The following is a 16,500-nucleotide window of genomic DNA, read 5'->3' as shown; positions in this document are numbered from 1 at the left end:
AAATTGAGTAGGATATCATGTGGCCACGTAATCAGGGGTGTCACACTGAATTTGGAACTTTAAATAATTAAAAATAGGCCACTAAGGGGAAAATATGGACCCCTTATTATCCTACCCATGGCACTGAATTTCCAGACTGGGTAAAACAAACAAAATTACTATGCATTATATTTTGCTGGCACCAAACATCAGTTTCATCTGCACTATGTATTTCAAGCAATATCACACCACTTTAAACATTCATGGCTTACCCCAAAGATTCCTGAGAGCTGTAGCTTGTTAAGGGTGCTGAGAATTGTTAGGCGACACCTAGTCCCCTCTGAGAACTTTTAATTCCTAGAGTTCCCCATGAAGAGGGCTTGGTTGTTAAGCCACTCTGAGAATTGTAGCTCTGTGAGGGGAACGGAGGGTCTCCTAAAAACTCCTAATAAATCTTGAAGGAAGCCATGTTTATTTAAAATGGTATGATACTGCTTTAAATGTACAGTGCAGAGGGGCACCATCCCCTTGTGTTTTCTCTCTTAAAGACTACTGGCTGGTTTACCTTGTTGCCTTCATAAACTCTTCTCCCATACACAAACATTCATTTCTGGAACTGAAAGCAAAAGCAATGGAAGGAGGACAGATTTGGACTTAATGTGGTCAAACACTGTCCAGAACATATGTTCCCATGTTTTATAGACAGAGCTCACAAAATAGAGTCTTAGAATCACTGAGCTGGAACAGAGCCTGTAGACAACCTAAAACAACCCTCAGCTTGATGCAGGAAATCCATCAGCAACACAAACAGTCCAGCAAGGCAGGGCCCATCAGCCCCTTAGTCATTAGTAGCTTGGCTTAATTGCACTTGCTGTCAATAAGTTTCTCCTAATGTTCAACCAAAATCTACCCTCATGTAACTTTAGCCTATTGTAACTATTTCCCTTCTCGTTTGTTACAAACCACAAAAATGATAAACATTGCTGCTACTAAACTGAACATAGCAGCACCTACAGCATTCTGTTTATGAGAGCTCTTAGATGTGGTCCACTAATATCATAGAATCTTAGTGCTGGAAGGGACCCAAGTGTCATCTAATCCAACCCCCTGCAGTGCAGGAATCTCAGCTAAAGCATCAATGACAGATGGCCATCCAACCTCTTTTTAAAAAGCTCCAGGGAAGGAGAGTCCCACCACCTCTCACGGGAGACTGTTCCACTGCTGAACAGCTCTGTCAGAAAGTCGGTGCATTTATGCTTAGAGTAAAATACACTGGGCAAACTGTTCTGCACTGCTGTTACTCACCTGAAACCTTACCATGCTAGTCATTAAGGGACAGATTAAGGTCCATTGATTCCAGTGGGTCTGCTCTGAACATGACCAGGATTGGATACTGACCATTATTATTTGAGTTATGTTCTACTCTTATTTCAAGGTGTTCAGGATAGCTTACCAAGGTGATATTTTTATGCTGGAGAACTTAAAATCCTATGAGACTAATAGCAAAAGTTTTACTTAATTTAATTTTGCTACAGTTCATCAGTTCAATTTTTATTTTTATGGAGCAACCATAAAATAATGTGTGGACTTCTGGTTGCCACGTCTTAGCAAATTTATTGGAGAGCAGGAAAGGTTCAGAAAAGGGCAAACAAAATAAGCAAGGGGCTAGAGCAGATCACCTATGAGGCAAAGTGTGTGTGTGTGTGTGTGTGTGTGTGTGTGTGTGTGTTAAAAAGGCAAACAAGGGAGGTCATTTTAGAGATGCATAAAATTATGTAGCATGGAGAAAGTGCATAGAATCATAAAATTTTGAGTTGGAAATGACTCAAGGGTCATCTAGTCCAACACCCTGCAATGCAGGAATCTCAGCTAAAGCATCCATGACAGGTGGTCATACAAGACAAAAGCTTTCCTCCCTCTCCCATAATACCAGAATCTGAAGTTATTCAATGGAGCTGAATGTTTGAACATTCAGGACAGGTAAAAGAAATCATGTCTTCCTGCAACACATAGTTAAAGTATGGAATTTGCCCCCACCAGATTTAGTGATGGCCACCAACTTGGATAAGAGAGGGAAAGACAAATTCATGGAGGATAAGGCTACAAGAGATGATGGTGGCATGCCTCCAGATACCAGTTGCTGTGGAATAGGAGTGAGGAGAAAGCTACTGTGCTCACGTTCTGTTTGTGGGCTTCCCATAGGCATCTGGTTAGCCACTATGGGAAACAGGATGCCAGACTAGATGGGCCATTAGTCCATAAGGACTCTTCCAATGTTCTTATTATCACATACCTCAAAGAGCTGAAGAGAGCATGCATGTGACTTCACCCACCTTTATCCTCACAACAACCCAAGGTCATTCACTACAACTAAGCAGGGATTTCAACCCCAATCTTTCTTGTCCACATCCACTTGCTTATATGCTCTCTTAAGACTATTCACATCTTCAGTGGAACCACTCAGGAAACTGGCAAGCACATGACACTGGTTTACTCAGTTGGTTAGAGCATGGTGCTGATAACACCAAGGTCACAGGTTTGATCTCCATCTGGGGAAGCTGTATATTCCTGCATTACAGGGGGTATATTCCTGCATATTCCTGCATTACAGGACTAAATGACCCTTAGGTCCCTTCCAACTCTACAATTCTATGATGAATTTCAAGATCAAACTGCAGAATACCCTCATGTGGTTCTGGATTTTAAGATGAACAGGACTTATCGAAAATAAACACATTACACACTTAGGTAAAGACAGTATGCTTCTAGAGAAATTGTGACATATGATGAACTACCTCAGTCCAGCAAATAAAGACCAACAACAACTTTCCTATTTATATGCTGCCCATCTGACGGAGTCACCCCAGTCACTCTGGGCTGCTTGCAACAACATGTTAAAGCACAGGAAAAACCTCAAACATTAAAAACCCTCCCTTGACATACTTACCTCTTCAGTGTCTTAATACTTCAGTAACAGGCCTCTCTTCATGTTTCCTTCACAATGGAGTTTTACTGGGAACAGGACTTTATTTACACACAGTTGAGCTGCACCTCCTATTTATGCCATGTGTTCCCTCTCTTTCCCTCCGCCCCACCTCTCAGATAGTAACAAAGCATCTCTAATTCTTAGCCTTATTATCTGAGTAAAGGATTTGGGGCAGGATAGTTTACAGCACACCTAATGGCATGTAACAGTTTCAACAAGCTGGAAGGTTGCATTCCTCCCCATTCACTCCCACCAAACAGTGAGGTTTTTATGTTACTAGACAGTAGTGCATTTAGTCTTCTGTGTATTGTAGCTCAGCCCAGTAGCTTGCCAGCCCAGTAATTTAAACTGTCTGCTGATGTTTGTCAGTAATCGCCAGGGGTAAGCAAGAGAGGTCAGGTGACCATTTGCTATCATGGAGCCAAGTTGGGTTGCGGTGGTGGTTTTTTGTTGGCACTAATTTGCAATATATATTTTTTTAAAGTAATAATATCAACTGTGGATTAAAGCCGCGTATGGGTGGAAGAAACTGGTTTGTTCAAGGACTTGTGCAAATTATCTTTTCAATTTAGTCCCACATATGCAGCGACCAAGGACGTAGGTTTGGTACCTTACATCACAATCCTATGTAATCCTATACCTACTTACCTGGGAGTAAGTCCCATTGCTGTGAATCCAGTTTAACTTACTTTTAAATAGACATGAACAGTATTTCACTATTTATCACCCCCAATGCTAAGTAACTACCTCTTGCTCAGGCACTTTCTCATTGTATTGAAGGTGAATCTTAGAAAACCAATCATAATGCACAAACTACAACAAGCTGAATGTTGTGTTATCCATCACCCGCTAATCTGAACTGCAATGAATGTTAACATTTAAATAGCACTTTTGAGTGTTCAAAGCTTTTCCTATACATTGTGATCCTTCAAACAATGCTGTAAACTGGCCCGGTATTGTTATCTCTATACCGCAAACAGGAAAGGGGAGGGATGAAGCTGAGGTGGCATTTTTAATGCCAGCTGTGTCCCTCATGACAGATTTCAGCCACAGACTTCCTACTTCACATTCTTAGCCACTATGCAGCCCTGGCCTCCACCATTTGTCAAACTATAAAAGCACAAGTCGTATCAATCAGGGTGGGATAGACAGCATCCACTTCCTCAACCAAGAGAGGATGTGATATTGGCATAAACTATCAACTAATCTGGGTTGCATTTGTCCATAAATTGGAGTATTAGACCAGCAGCAGTGGAACATTACAGGTTTAGGCCACATCTGCACTATATATTTAAAGCATAATATTAAAAGATATGGCTTCCCCCCAAAGAATCCTGGGAACTGAAGTTTGTTAAGGGTGGCGAGTGTCAAAACTATTCTTTGGATTCATGAATCTTTAAAGTGATATGATCCCACCTTAAATGTGCAGTGAGATGGGCCCTTAGTCAATTCTGTGTTGATAACAGAAGCATTTTCCAGGTTATCCCACTAGAAAGACCATAGCTGAAAAACAGAATGCATGGTTTGCATGCCTATTGGGTCTCAGATTCAAATGCTGGCACTTCCAGTTTTTTGTTGTTATTTTTTTTAAAGACCTAATAGCAGGTGAAAGCAAATATTAGGCAATACTGGGCTAAATGGGGGCAGATTGCATAGCATAGCATTAGTTAGCATCCTACATTATGGGGGTGGGAGAGAATGTACACCCCAAAACAAGGACCATATAATAAATAGCTTTTAAGAGTCAAACTTTTGGAATGCAATCATAATATTTGAGGCTGCAAGATTCCTTGTGGACTAGAATCCCATTACTTTAAGAAGCAGAACACTATTGCACCTGCCAGAGCTAGCCTTCCTCTGAACCATTTATTGTGATTAAGCGAGTGGAGACTGGCTGCGTGCCTTTTAAGAGTACTGCTGTGGCGATTCCCTGCAATGAACCCGGCTCACAGTAGTGAGCAACAGCTGCAACTGTATCATTCTGCCTGGCCCGTGGCCCAAACTGAGCCTCCCAGAAAGCTTTGCTTTTCATCGTCTGCCTTGAACGTATCTCTAATCAGTCTCTAAACTGTCAAAGAGGAAAAGTTTACATAATTTAAGATTGCTTTAATAACTGTAAATATGGTGCATGGACTTTTGAGGCCACGGTACAGTCCTGTCAAGGTTGTGTGTCAAGCAGACGCTAGACTAGCCAGCCCTAGTTATATGCCACTGGAGGAAAACAAGAAGAGATCCTTTTCAGAAAGTGACTAAAAGCTGCAGAGCAGCACAGCATCAACCACACTAATTAAACAGAGGGGGGTACCAGCTGCAAGTGCAGAGAATCTTTGGCTTGCACAGTAACAACGCTGGAGAGCATCCATTTTGGAAAGAAATGAGCAGCGAGGGATCAGAAGCCAAAGTGAAGTTCAGCCGGGTCTAACATAAGTTTCTGCTATCCCTGCTAGTTCTCATTAACACAGAAAAGGCATTAGAAAAGAGCAAAACTCTTCTGACTCTTTGTCTCCCTCCTGGTTTGGTTCACAGCGTTGATGGATTTCTTTTCAAACAGGAATGAGGAAAAATTACACATTTTGCAGTTCTATGCCGCAACTTGCCAAGAAGGTTGCTGGGAATGAGAGAGACGTGGGGATCCGATATTCATAAAACAGTACTTACATTGTGCTCACACAATGTATATAGATTAGCTAATGTAATTATTGTTGTAAGGAGATTTGAATCTCCACACAAACGGAGGCTTACGCAGGCAGGATAACATTGCCAACAGCTCCTAATGATGAACGAACCAAGGTTTTGCTTCTAAGAGCAAGCTACGCATCTAGGCAACATGTGCACATCACCTTGGATTCAGTCCAAAAATTAAGATGCAACCCCAATTATAACTTTCACATGAGGTACTTTGATGCAAATAACATCATGGCGTCTCGGGCGGTTAATGGCTACTAGCCATAATGGCTATGTTTGTTTACTGTAAATCTGAGCCATAGGTAGCTGAGCACACAGGAAGCAGTATGTCCAGGCAGGGAGTGGAGTAACAGAGGCATATCCATTGCAGGTCAAAGCCTGAGTGAAGAAAACCAATTGATGGAGAGTGGAATGATGGCCCAGGAAAACTGACTAGTGAGAAGAACAAGCAGTTTGATAAGCCGAGGCACACAGAACAAGAGAGAGGATTGTTTCAGTGGTAGAGCATAGGCAGCAGGGCCCTGGTTCAATCCCAAACAACTCAGCAGGGACTGCATCACATTTATTCTTTCCAGCACCGAATAAAATGTTGGTGTCCAATAATTCTTAAATGCTAACAGCACAAGATGTTTTTAGTTGGTGGCTTTTATTAATTTTATTGCAGCTTTTCTGTATGTTCCAAGTGATTCTGGAACTTGTGGCCTTCCAGATGTTGTTACACTCTAACCCCTATCAACCCCATTTGTCGGATATGATGGGAGTTGTAGTCTAATAGCATCTAAAGGGCGGAAGGTTTCTGATCTCTTTACTAGACCCTGCTAAGCTGCTGCCAGACAGAAAAGACAGCACCAGACCACATGGGCCATTTGGCTGGCTCAATATAAGGCAGCCCCTTATGCTACATTAAGTTATCAGAGACCCTGTGGGGTAGGCAGAGGGAAATGGAAGATGAGAATCTCAAAACGTTAGACTTTCTTAGTGAACAGAATTAAAGCCAGACCTTTATTTATTTCTAGCAGTTGTAATAGTTTTCTGCCAAAAAGCACCAAAAGCATACTATGACACCGTCATAAACTATAATGCTACAGAAACGCAGAAACACAAACCCATATAAATAATATTAGAAATGTTAGGAAAGAATAATACTGGAAGTACAATACAGCAGAGGCAAACATCAGTAATTGAAAACCTGCTAAAATAGAGGCACATTTTCTAATTTTCTTAAATTTAAAGTGGCTTCTCTTAGGAGGGGCTCCTTAGGAACAGGAAGCAACTACTGTTCCTTTGAAGAAGCCCTATGAAGCAACACCACCACCACCACCCCGATCTTCATTAAGGAGGTGGGAGGGTTCCAATGAAAAAAGGAGGTCCCAAAGGGTAAAAAAAAATAGTTATTCCATTGGCCCCTGAAGGGGGGCCTGGTACCAAAGTAAGATACAAGACAATCAGGGACATGTCTCCATTAGTTAAAAATGCATACAAAAATATGTTTATTAGGAGGAATGCACATTAAAATGCTGACAAATTTTCATGAGGGTTTAAAAAAATGTGGAAATGTTGAGGACTGAATTTAATACTAGGAAAATGAGAACTTTAGAGAACTGAAATTGACATTTTTTTCCATCATTTTTACGCTGAGCAAAAATTGGTTATAGATCACCTCCATACCTTATACTGAGAGTGGAAGACAATACGGCAACTGTGCAGCCACTGAAGAACTAGAATACTCTTTACTAAGAGCCTGCTGCTCAAGTTATCCTTGGATCTTAGGCTACGCCAGAGAATAAAATATAAGAAAATACAAATTAACTCTAACTACATTGAGGGTACACAAGATGGATAATCTTAATGGTTATTTCCCCTCCCACAACAATAACAAATAACTGCATAACACATAAGCTCGCTCATATTCAGCAAGCACAATTATATTTCTGCAAGGAAATTCAATCTTTTCTCTCTAGTTATTTTATTATCCATATAAACCATACTGCAACCAATTTAGCCCAGAGTTCTGGAACTCTCCCAGATTAGCTGGAAGCATGCTGCACATGTTAAAGGCAAGGAGGAGTGGGGAGGAAGAAGGCGAACCACCATCTGAAACTCATTAATCAATTAGAATTTTTAAGGGCTTACATCAAAATGTGATCTATTCTGATAAAGTAAACTCCAGTTCACAAGCAGCCTTTGTCCTTTGTGTTATGAATACATTTGATACAAAGTGCATGGGGTGCTTAAAGCACAGTGGGACAGGAACCTGGCACATGGCTGCACACTGAGGCTTAATACTTATGTAAGTCTTGTGGGTTGGAAGCCAACACCAAAAGAAATTAGCAAATATATTTATCTTTTTGCAGCTGGTCATTAAAAGCCTGAGAACTTCCAAATTCATTTTTCTTCAGTAGTTTTACCAAGATCAGCGTAGAACTGTTTGAGAGTAAGGGAGTCAGTGCGGATCAGGATACAGTTATGTTTGCTTCAGGCTGAGCATTTTCAGGTTGCGTCCTGTGGCAACCGGGAAGTACCGGAAAGAGTTACTTCCTGGTTTCGCCACTCACGCATGCGCAGACGCGCAAAATGACGTCATGCGCAGAAGTGGCAAATCACGACCCACGCAGACGCAGGTTGCGTTCCTTTCAGGTTGCTAACGGGCCTCCGGAATGGACCCAGTTTGCAACCACAGGTACCACTGTATTTGATTGTCTCTCCTGGTAGGAAGGTCTAGCACATGTATGAAAATGATGTACCGATGGTATTTAATGCAGGTAAAATTAGCAAAAATGTATAGAACTGCTTCAAATGTTTCTTGGAAATGTAAGGAGAAGGAAGGCATGTTCTACCACATGTGGCGGACGTGCAAGATAACAAAAGCATTCTGAGAAATGATTTATAATGAGTTGAAAACATGTTTAAACTAATGTTTGTAAAAAAAAAAAAGAGGTTTTTTATTAGGAATTTTAGGTGCAGAGATACCAAAGAAGCAGAAATAATTATTTATGTATGCAACAACAGCAGTGCAGATATTACTGGCCCAGGGATGGAAAGAAGACAAAGTCCTGACCAGAGATAAATGGCTGATGAAGATGATGGACTATGCCGAAATGGCGAAACAGACCGGGAAAGTCAGAAACCAGAAAGAGAAGAACTTTGAGAAGGAATTGGGGGGGGGATTATAATATATTTAAGAGAACACTGTAAACAACTAAAAACTTTGGCAGGATTTGAGTAATGCTTGTAATGTATTAAAAACTATGGTTAAAATGGACTGTTTAAAAAAAATAGAGAGAGAGAAAATAAGAGAAGCAGTTGGGAAAAGATTGACAATGGTAACCATAGAACCATGGAGGGGAGTTGAAGGATTTGGGGAATCCTAAATCAGGCTTCCTCAACCTCGGCCCTCCAGCTGTTTATGGCCTACAACTCCCATGATCCCTAGCTAGCAGGACCAGTGGTCAAGGATGATGGGAATTGTAGTCTCAAAACATCTGGAGGGCCAAGGTTGAGGAAGCCTGTTCTAAATGATTATGTTCATGTTTAATGTTTGAATTTTAATTTGCAATGTAAAACTTAACAAAAAAGATTTGACAAAAAAGGAAGGTTTTGCACATGGAATGTAGTGGTTAACTTGGACAACCTGAGTCTGTTCAGTCTTGGGAATGCTTTTTTAATTTTTTTTAATGAACTGCAACAAGCAGGTATATTTCTCTCTGCCTCAGGTGATTCCTCTGTTTCCCAAGATCCAAGGATTGTCAAACAGTGTGAAATGCCACTCGTCTCGCATCCAGTTCTGCATTACTGACTGCTATAGTGGATATTGGACTATACAGATACTGGAACGACAACGGCACCATTGAACCTATGAGTCTGCACTCTGGATCCTGCAGTTCATTTGTTCAGACCACATGTTTTAATTTCACCTTGGCACACTGCAGTCAACCAAACCAAGGATTTCAGCCTGGCACAAATATTCAGTTACCTATTTGGAAAAAGGGAAACCTCCATACTCAAGCTGCCCCCTCCCTATCTGCCGCCAGGCTCTGATCCAGAAGGGGCCATCTGGCTCAACCCAGGGACCACCTGCCCCACCATAAATCCAGCCCCAAATGAGTTAAACATATGCTTGGGAGGGGAGGATGCTGCTGCAACTCCTTCTCCTTCCCTCCCAGTCAAGGATGGGGGTTAGGTTGTGCAGGATGCTCCTTTGCAAACTTGCTGTTGTGAAGAGGAATTGAGCCTTCAGGATGCTGCTTCACAAGTGGCTTGCATCCTAGGAAACACCAGGCAGGACCAATTGCAGGACCATGCAACAGTTGTTGAGTGGAGGCATAGATCCTGCAGAGTGCTGCTTCTGAAGCAGCTCCTTTGCAGAGAAGCAGGAGCGTCTTAACCATAGGGGCTAGTGGCACGGGGCACCACGGCACCAAGTCCTGAAGGGCGCCAAGGTCAAGAAAAGGCAGGACGTGGCACCTCCCGGCAACAGCTTGCTGCCCTCTGCCCTGCTGCCCTCTGCTGCGCCCAGAGTCTCCTCCCTGCTGGAGGAGCCACCCTCCAGCCTGCCCGCTGGGAGGGAAATGTGGGGGGGGGGGTGGAGGGATTTTTGCACCATGGCGCCAGATACCCTTAAGACGGCCTTGCAGGGAAGGCACCCACAAAGAAGAGCCCTGCACCATGCAGGATCACAACAGGTGTTGAGTGGAGGTATTGATCCTACGGGGCATCAGGCAGAAAGGAGAGTCAAGCTGCATTGGGCTCCTCCCATCTCCCAGGAAAACCCAGACAGCAGTCAGCTAGGTCTTGGCCTTTCGTAGCACTCCTGATGCATTCCTCTCCTGCTTGACTGATACCCCATCCCTGGACAGTCCCAGTTCCCTCTGCGTCCTCCAACCCAATCTGCAGAAATTGGTGGGTGTCTCAACCAGACCTCATCCAAGGCCTGAATCTAATTCAGTAGGCTCAGTCTGTGGGAATGTTGAGGAAAGTAAGAGAGGATATATTGATTAAATATTATCCCTCCTTACTCACACTAGTGAGCAAGCAGCAAAGCACATTCCCTTGAAGATTGCTGGAAGCAAGTTGATGGATTCGTCAGAATCATTTAAGCTAAGCAATCCAGTCTGGCTTGTTCCTGGTAAGTTTTCCCTTTTATTTCCCTCTTAAAATAATAATAGCCCAACAGTCTTGTTTAAAAGTAAGAGTAAAGTTTACTTGCATTCAGTTCACAGTAGTATTCTGAAGGCAGGCTTTCTTCTTGTGGTTACAGTTACCGGTACATTTGTAGAGAAAAGAAGTTCGAGCTATGCCTCAGACTTTCTACCTTGTGACTTCCATCCTCTGTAAGGATGAGCCATGTGCTAAGAGCCAGAAGAGAGGAAGATGGCAAGAGAGTCCAAAAAGAAAGGAAGATGGCTGCATGGCTAGCCCTTTTGTAGGGTCTGCTAGGGTCACACCCATCTACCTGGTCACACACGGGGAGTGGGGGGAGGCTCCAGAGCAGGTATGAGAGGAAGTCCTCCCTGTCTGGAGCCACAACTCCCTGTGTGTCCACTCTAGGCAACAGGAAAATGTTGTGCTTGACTCTTCAGTGATAATACATCCCACACAATCAGACTCAGGAATTAGGTTTCTGCTGAATCCAGAGCACAACCCTACTGTTTGGCTTCAAGTTAGCTTCAGATCACATCTTTGAATTCAAAGATTTAACCTGCACCTTTCATAACATTTGAAGCAACCTGACAGGGCATTGATGATGTGATAATCACATGGTCAGGCTGTCCTAGTTGACTCCTACAATTTGCGAGTCTCTTCTACTGCTATGTTCATGGCACAGAGCCATTTACCGGCATCTTATTCCCATGCTACTCAGATCATGTGAGAACATAAGAGCAGCCTTAGTCCCAGCGGCCAACCAGATACCTCTGGGAAGCACAGAACCAGGTAACACCTCTATTCTGTTATTTCTCTGTTGGAACTGGAGTTCAATGAATTCCACTTCTGAACTGGGAAGTTGCAAATACCCCTCATAACTAGAATCAACCGATTTATTCTTCTACATAAATTTGTCTGATCCTCTTCTCTAACTTGAAAGGGGTATCCACAACTTGTCATAGAGAAGGCCATAGTTTAATAGTATGATGTATGGAATATTTAATTTCCCCAGTCCTGACAGTTTCACTGGATTACTTTCAATTCTAGTATTATAAAAGGGGGAGACTATGTCTCACCATGCATAATTTTATAAATCTATCCTGTTCCTTCTTGGCCAGCTTGGCCCTTCTAAATTTTAAAAGTCAACCATTGCAGGAAAGCTGCGCTGAACTCCTTTCTGGTTTTATTGCCTTTTTTAGACACCATTTTTTGAGATATCGTAACCAGAAGCCCTGGGTCACTACAGAAAGTGGAGGCCAGAAACATAGTTGCCATATTACCAGACTTGGCAAAGCCATTGGTAGAGGTGATGGTGGCTCAGGTAGAAGCTACAGAAGGAGTTTATTGTTATAGTTAATACATTTCTCTCCCATCTTTCTTCCAAGGAGCGCATGGTTCTTCCCCTGGTCTGCATTTCATCCCCACAACAACCCTGAGAGGTAGGTTAGACTGAGAGCCAGCAACTGACCCAAGGTCACTTCAGCAAGCTTGATAGCCATGTGGTGATTTGAACCCTGGTCTTCCAAGTTCCTAGTCCAGCATTCTAACCACTACACCACAACCGAGTCTCATGAGCTGCTGCCATGTGGCCCAGAACTTCAGTGGAATAGGAGAGAAAGATTGCCATGGACTGGTTGGCCACAGAGGAATGGTGGGAGGAACCCGCTGGGGAACTAACAGGGGAAGAAGGCTCAGAACCCAGGGATTGGTGGAGGAAGGAAAGGATGTGTAGCTCATTGTGGGAGGGATCACAGCCCTGTAGTGGAGCATTTGCTTTGCCTGCAGAAGGTCCCTGGTAACAGTTCAGTCCCCAGCACCTCCAGGCATGGGCATAGCCAGGGGGGGGTGCAGGGCGCAGCTGCCCCCTAAATCAAGTAAATAAATAAAAATACTTAAACTGACCAATGGAGTCTCAATAGCTCGGTCCTGTCCCCCCCCCCCAAACATAAATCCTGGCTAGCCATGCCTCCAAAGAGGGCTAGGGAAGACTCCTTGCCTAAAACCCTGGAGAGCAACTGCCAGTCAGTGCAGGCAATCCAGAGCCTGATGGACGATTGGTGTGACCGCTTTCTGGTGTTCTTAAGCCTTCTCCATGTTCAGCCTACAGCATGTTCTAGAGGTGAACCCTGCTATGAAAGGAGGTCCTGGGGAGATACTATCCACCAGGAAGCCCACTGCAACGCTAGCATCTGTTTTCATCCCACCATTAACAGCAAACCTGTTGCTTTTCCTGCCACTCCCTAAGGAGTCTAGATGAGACCGACCGACCTCCACCCACCCGCCCCGCTCCTCCGATCAGCGTTGCGCTTGCAGGGCCCGAAACCTCGGCAAGGCAAGCGCGCCTAGTCCCCCCATGCCGCTCTACGGCCCCTCGAAACCGCCTTGCAGGAGGCCAGCGAGCTTCCCATTCAGTCACAGCCCGCCACAAAGCCCATCACAATTGGCACGCCGTCGGATTGCCTTCACCGAAGTCCTGATCCAAGATTTAATGCGTTTTTTGGAGAAAGGCTGATAATAATAATCATTTAAAAAATCTCCCCCGCTCTCCCCTCCTCCTTGCAGTTCATGGGCATGATGGCAAATGCGAAGCTACGCAGAGCTGCGTTAGAAGGTGGGGGAAACCTGCAATGCGACGGGGAAGGCAGGGAGGAGGAGCGGGGGGTGCGGTGCAGAGAGAGAGAGACGAGCTCCCTGCGTTTCCTATTCAAAGCCAAGGGAGGCAAAACCCTCCCCGCGGAGTGGGGAAAGCTCTCCTCCCCCAGTCCCGTCCCCCAGATCCCCCCACCCCGCTCCGGGAAAGAGCTTCGATCATTTTTCGAGCGGGTGGGGGGCAGCAGCAGTCTGAAGAAGCCCGGCGGTAACCTGATCCCCTGCAAAACACATCAAGAATAGAGAGCCTGTCTCGCTCGCTTGTCTGTATCTCTCTCCACCGCAGGGGAGTTGGAGGAGGGGTCGGCCGTGGAAGGAGCCGGGAGGGCTGTGCCTTAAAGCGCTGTCCCAGCGGGGCTGGACAGGGTTAACCTCCAGATCCGCAGTTAAGCGAGGGAAGCGCTCTGCCCAGCGACCCCGCCCTCGCCAACACTTGCTGCAACGCTCACTGCGGATGTTTCCAGAGAACAATGCATTTTTTAAAAAAGTAACTATATTTCTTTTTTTTGCACACAGCGTGATTAACCCTGCGGCAGAAGGCGGTAGATTTCCTGTAGATGTTTTGTTTCATGAACGATCGTTTCTGCGTTCCTTCATTCGCAGTTATTTATTTTGCTTTGCCTACTACCCGAACCCCAACGTCCTAGACGTGGTGGGCTATCAATCTGAACGGAACCGCCTCAAATCGGTGCAACAGGGCAGGGTGAAGCGCCCTGCGTAATCCTCCTACCCTGCAATCCTACACACACTGACCAAGGGAGCAGTCCTGCTGATCGCGAGCGGCACTTCGGAGAAGGCGTGTCTAGAATTACGCTGCAGTCCTAGCCACACTTACCTATAGCCCTCAATGAGACTTGAGTAGGCTGTCAGGCACTGATTAGTGAATATCCAGGCTCAAACTGGATATCCCCCCCATAGAACCGTATGATGGCCTAGACCCCAGTGGATCCAGGAGGGTGTGCGAAGAGACTCCAGGTGCCTAGTTACTTATCCCTCTTTGGACCGGCTACAAAAATCTAATTTGCAGAAATCATTGTATTCCATCCCACCTTGGATGGAGCTCTCCTGACGATCTTCTAGATCCACCCGCCCCGCCCCCTTCCTTTCTGCAGATCGCTAAGGAAATCTGAACTTAGCTTCTTTAACAATACTTTTACCTACTGGCGCAATGTTGCAGACATACTGTATATACAACAATATTCCCCACCTCACGCGGATCCAGGGCTTAAAGCGAGGGCTTCGCTCTATACGCGATGAGCCCGCTCATTAAGGGAAAAGGCAATGCCAGCATTCATTGGGGGGGGGGGCGGAGATGGCTTTCTCTTATCTGCATTCAGCCCTGACTTTCATGCGCAAAAAGCTCTGCTGCAGAGCGCGAGCAAGCTCCTGAAAGTGGAAACGACGACGCTCGAAAGAAAGCGGCGCGCACCGCGCGCCGTTCCCCTCTTTCCCTTTTCTGCCAACTTTGAAACTTTGTACTAAAAATGCGATCGTTCCCAACTCGCAGAAAAGCAGACTCCCGCTGCACGCTTGTTTGTAAACTTTGGCGAGGCGAGACTAAGGACGCCGCGTGGGCGAGAGGACGAGAGCGCTTTCCCCTCTTGCCAAAGTGCCTGGGAAGGTGAGCCGCTTGCTCGCCAACGCCTTGCAAGGCGAGCGAGGTGGACAAACAATAGAAAACCCTGGAGGTGCGGACCGAACAGGGATAAAACGGCTCCCTTCTTTTCCTCTGCAGTCTCCTCCTTTAAACTGAACTGCAGCAGTGAAACAAACAACGCGCCGCGCACTTAAACACACGCCCTCCCCTTGTTTAGATCAGCTGCAAAAAAAGGAAAGAAAACAACCCACCCCCGTCAGATGTTTGTTAATGTTTCTCGGCGGCGGCCACCAGAGTTCTTCCCCCCACCTCCCCGGCTATTTATTAGTAGCCAGCCAGCATTTCACGCCCGCCTCTCTCGCCCTTTGCAAAAAATTCTCACTCACTTTCTGTGCGCGATGCCCCAAAGCTCTTCTCTTGCAGTCCGTCCTGCTTTCCTCGCCTGAGCAGCCCGGCAGCAGCAGCACTACTGCCACTCTTCATACTTCTGATCTCTCTACTTGGTGCTCTCTTTGGGAAACCTTTTTTTTTTCCTCGCCAGAAACAGATTTCCTACATTTCATCAGTCCACATAGACTGAACGGAAGTTTAACGCTTACTTTTTTCTGGCGGAGGGAAAGGGGGGGCCGTTGAAACAACGACACGGCAAATACAATTGACACCGGTTTACCCAGCCTTGAAACACAGATATTGAATTACAAACTATTGGCAAGGACTTTGGGTTGAGAAGGGTCCAGCTCTTATTTATGCTGCTTCCAATATTCTGGTGGAGGGGAAGGAGGGATGGGTGAGAAATACCCTTTAAAAATAATAAGCAGCAGGCTGGGGTTTATTGGAAAGCGTTTACTGCGACACCACAGTATGTTGTAAAATGTTTCTTATGGAGATGGTTTAATTTTTAGCTTTGTTTCCTAAAAAGATCATTGGGTGAGAGGCGCATCCCACTGAAGTCAGTGGCAAAGTTCCCACTGATTTGAAAACACAATAAAGTGTTGTGGCTGGTTTGCTGTAGCATTAACTTTCATGGGCATCTTCCCCCTTTCCCAGGCATTTGATAAAGCTCAAACCACATTAATCCACTTACACATTAATTCCACATACACTTTCTCTCTGCTGGCTAAAGACATGTTGTGGGATGTCCACGTGAAACCCTCCCACTAATTAACATGGTACAATCTCCTAGAAAGCTCTCCTGGCTAAGAGTCAATTAAATGAACAGCAGAAAGATTTGCACAAAAGAACTCTCTAGAGCAAGGCAAGAGGAGGGATCTGTGGCCCTCCAGATGCGGTTAGACTACAACACTCATCATTTCTGACCATTGGCCATGCTGGCTTGCGGTGATGGGAATTGGAGTATATCAATATCTGGAGGGCCACAGGCTCCTCATGTCTGTCCTAGCCTCCTTGAGTCAGGCTTGTTTGTCTCCAGCTCTGCCATTATCACCAGCACTCAAAATCAACA

The 16,500-nt window shown here is 45.0% G+C and overlaps 1 protein-coding gene across 5 annotated transcripts in view; it reads right to left on the bottom strand.

Moving 5' to 3' along the window:
- The window catches only part of GAS2 (growth arrest specific 2), a 120,104-nt gene extending 104,403 nt beyond the window's left edge, over positions 1–15,701 (bottom strand). The window contains exons 1-2 of one of the 5 annotated variants that reach the window (XM_079971724.1): positions 15,425–15,701; positions 546–595 (exon numbers count right to left, since the gene is read on the bottom strand). The gene's annotated coding sequence lies outside the window, so the exon portion shown is untranslated. Of the gene's footprint in view, positions 1–545; positions 596–2,926; positions 3,124–14,276; positions 14,490–15,424 lie in introns of those variants that run through there. The other 4 variants (XM_079971721.1, XM_079971720.1, XM_079971723.1 and 1 more) reach the window with 4 other exon arrangements.
- Positions 15,702–16,500: the final 799 nt, after the last annotated feature.

This window comes from Podarcis cretensis, assembly GCF_951804945.1.
Source record: "Podarcis cretensis genome assembly, chromosome: 1".
Taxonomy (NCBI): domain Eukaryota; kingdom Metazoa; phylum Chordata; class Lepidosauria; order Squamata; family Lacertidae; genus Podarcis; species Podarcis cretensis.
This window is presented reverse-complemented; position numbering and strand designations above follow the sequence as displayed.